The following is a 4,235-nucleotide window of genomic DNA, read 5'->3' on the forward strand; positions in this document are numbered from 1 at the left end:
AGCACTGTTTACAATAGCAAAGACCTGGAACCAACTGAAATGCCCATCGATGATAGACTGGACAGGGAAAATGTGGCACATATACACCATGGAATATTATGCAGCCATCAAAAATGATGAGTTTGTGTCCTTTGTAGGGACATGGATGAACATTGAAACCATCATTCTCAGCAAACTGACAGAAGAGCAGAAGATCAAACACTGCATGTTCTCACTCATAGGCGGGTGTTGAACAATGAGAACACATGGACACAGGGAGGGGAGCACTACCCACTGGGGTCTGTTGGGGAGAAATAGGGGAGGGACGGTGGGGAGTGGGGAGCTGGGGAGAGATAGCAAGGGGAGAGATGCCAGATGTAGGGGATGGGGAGGAAGGCAGCAAATTACACTGCCACGTGTGTACCTATGCAACAATCTTGCATGTCCTTCACATGTACCCCAAAACCTAAAATGCAATAAAATAAATAAATGGGGGGAAAAAAAAAGAATCAACTGCATACTATCTACAATAAACCCACTTTAAATACAAAGATGCATGTAGATTAAAAGTAAAGGAATTGGAAAAAGATATATCAGGCTAACAAGAATCAAGAGAAAGTGGGAATAGTTCTATCAATTTCAGACAGAGCTGACTTCAGAGCAAGGAAAATCAGTAAGATATAGGGGCATTACATGATGATAAGGAGTCAATTTTCCAAGAAAACATATCCTTGTGTTTTGGGGCGCAAATATGGCTCATTACAGTCTCAACCTCCAAGGCTCAAACGATCCTCCTGCCTAAGCTTCCTTGTAGCTGAGACTACAGGCACACACCACCATGCCTGGCTAATTTTCTAATTTTTTGTAGAGATGAGGTCTCACCATGTTGCCTAGGTTAGAAAACAATCTTTAATGAACAACAGAGGATCAAAAAATACATGAGGCAAAAGCTGACAGAACTGCAAGGAGAAATAGATGAATCCTAATAATGTCCACCCTAAAGGAATCACAGAAGTAGCTGTGTTACTTCTGTGATTCCTTTAGGGTGGACATTATTATAGGTTAGAAACATCAACACCCCTCTCAGACAGACCTCGCAAGAGGAACATCAGTAAGGATCCCGTTGACAGCAACATGACCCTCAACCAACTGGTTATAAAGAACGTAGACCATTTACACTTTAGGTGATTATGAATATGACTGGGTTTGTATCTACCATCTTGCATCCTGTTTTCTATTTATTTTGCCTGCTCCTTGTTCCACTGTCTCTTTTTCTGCCTTCTTTTAGAATGTAATCTTAAAACTTATTAATAGGAAGTTTTGGCCAGGAACGGTGGCTATCGCCTGTAATCTCAGCACTTTGGGAAGCTGAGGCAGGCAGATCACGAGGTCAGGAGTTTGAGACCATCCTGGCCATGGTGAAACCCTGTCTCTACTAAAAATACAAAAATTAGCCAGGTGTGGTAGTGGGTGCCTGTAGCCCCAGCTACTCGGGAGGCTGAGGCAGGAGAATCACTTGAATCCGGGAGGAGGAGGATGTGGTGAGCGAGACTGCACCATTGCACTCCAGCCTGAGTGACAAGAGAAACTCTGTCTCAAAAACAAAAAAGTTTTAAGATTGCATTTTTATCCTCTTTGTTGGCCTAATAGCTGTAACTGTGTTACTTCTGTGATTCCTTTAGGGTGGATTTTTAGTGCACATCTTTAACTTAAACCAATCCACCTTCATATACTACACCATTTCAAATATGTAAGAACCACATAACTACATATTTCCATTTCTCCCCTCTCTGCCTTGGGCTATTATTATATATTTTACTTCTACATGTTGAAAACCATGATACATTATTGCTTTTGCTTTAAATAGTCAATTAGGTTTTAAAGACATCTAAATAAAAGGATATATGAAATCCTTTATGCATATAACCTACCTGGTTATCATTTCTAGTGTTCTTTCTCTGCATAGAAGCAGGTTTCCATCTGTTTCCATCTGTTACCATCTGTTACGCTTGAAGAACGTCCTTTAACAACTCTTATAAGGCAGGTCTACTGATTACATTCTTTCAGATTTTATGTCTGGAAAATCCTCCATTTTTAAACAGATATTTTCACTAGTCAAAGAATTCCAGGTTGGTAATGTCTCTTTCCATACTTTAAAAATGGTGTTTCCGTCTCTTACCTTGCATTATTTCCAACAAGAAAGCTGCTGTCTTTACCTTTCTTCCTCTCTTCCTCGCTTCTATAATTTCCTCTTATATTGCTAGATGAAATTTGACTGATACAGTTAATTGCATTTCTTGGGTCTCACTAGTTGTCATCAATTCAGCCATTATTTCCTCAAATATTTTTTTATACCTTCTTTCTCCAGGGACTCCAGTAACATACATATTTGGCTCCCAAAGTTGTTCCATAGTTCTCTGAAGCCCAATTTCTCCTACCATCTCTTCTTCAGCAGTCGTTTTCCTGTTTAAGTTGCTGTCTTCAAATTCTTTCATATCTTCTTCTGAGATGTCCAATCTGCTGTTAACTGCATCCACTGTTTTTCATCAGATACTATAGTTTCCATCTCTAGAGGTTCAATTTGTTTTGTATCTTCCATCCCTCTACTTAGTATGTTTTTCTCTCTAGCTTTTTGAATATATGGAATACAGTCATAATGCCTGCTTTAATGTTGTCTACTGATTCCTGGGTCAGTTTTGATGGACTTATTTTTCCCTTCACTATGAGTTTTATTTTCATGCTTCTTTGCATGCATAGTGATTTATTAGATGCCAAGTATTGTATATTTTACTTTATTAGGTATATTTTTTGTATTCCTATATTCTTGAGCTATGTTCTGGAACACAATTAAATTACCTGGAAACAGATGTGTTCGTTTGGTCTTTTTTTTAAGCTGAGTTGGGACCAGGGGTAGTTTTTATATAGAATTAATTTTTCTACTACTAGAGCACCTTAGTTTTCTTCCAATGCCACTTAGGTGACAAAGTTTCCCACTGCGGCTATTGAAAACAGGCACTATTTCCAGCTCTAAACACTGTTCCCTCTTATTCTTTTGGGTGAGTTTCCTCACAGGCATGCACTGTGTGTAATTGAGTATCTGATGGAAACTCTCTACAGATCTTAGTTCTCCTGCTGTGCAGCCCTCTCCTCAAAGGCATTCTCCCCTGGGAACTCTAACCACCTCGACTGCCCAACTGCACGTCAACTCCAGGAGACCGCCAGGTTCTGATGGGGTAACCCTTCCTGGAGCCATGGACTTTCTCCAGATATTAAGTACAGATAATTTTGTTTCCCCTCTCCAAAGGATGATTGTCCTTTGTTGCTTAAAGTTCATTGTCTTGGTATTTGTTAGGTATTTAAAAAAAGAAGTTAAACAAGACAGTTAACTTCTAGGAAATAACTACCTTACTCTAGCAAAATACCACAGGAAAGAAAAGAACCCCACCCTCACCGAATATAATAGGCTGAGAACTTTCACCATCCAGCCTAACACAGCCTTCTCCCTATGCTGTGGTGTCATCAGGGTGCTCCTCCTAATTCCAGCAGAAAAGTAGCAGCAGAGGTCTCGAGAAGAGCCACAGTAGGAAACCTGGATCTCCATCCTTACCAGGCAGTAATGAGGCTGTGCCCCACTGCACACCAGCACCGTCAGAGGAAGCATGCTGAGAGATGTAAGTAACTCCCAGTTTCATTGCGTAACAGTGAAGATGTCCAGGATACAGCCAAAGTCACTCATCATAACAAGAACCAGGAAATTGTAAACTTGAATGAGAAAAAACATCAAGGGATGTCAACACTAAGATGACACAGATGTTGAAACTTAATGACAATAATTTTTTTTTTTTTTTTTTTTTTACAAGTTCTCACTCTGCTGCCCAGGCTAGAGTGGTGTGAACAAGACTCACTGCAACTTCAGCCTCCTGTGATCAAATGATCCTCCCACTTCAGCCTCCTATGTAGCTGGGACTATAGGCACCATGCCTAGCTAACTTTTAAATTTACTTTTATTTTTTGTAGGGATGAGGTCTCACTTTGTTGCCCAGGCTGGTCTCAAACTCTTGAACTGAAATAGTTCTCCTGCCTCAGCCCTGCAAAGTGCTGGGATTACAGGCATGAGCCACCACACCCAACTGATGACAAGGATTTTAAAGCAGCCATCATAAAAATGCTTCAGTGAGCAATTATAAACTTTTGAAGCAATCAAAAAAAAAAGTCTCAGCAAATAGAAAACCTCAGCAAAGAAATAGGAGATATAA

Source organism: Cebus imitator, unplaced genomic scaffold (genome assembly GCF_001604975.1).
Source record: "Cebus imitator isolate Cc_AM_T3 unplaced genomic scaffold, Cebus_imitator-1.0 Scaffold770, whole genome shotgun sequence".
NCBI classification, from domain to species: domain Eukaryota; kingdom Metazoa; phylum Chordata; class Mammalia; order Primates; family Cebidae; genus Cebus; species Cebus imitator.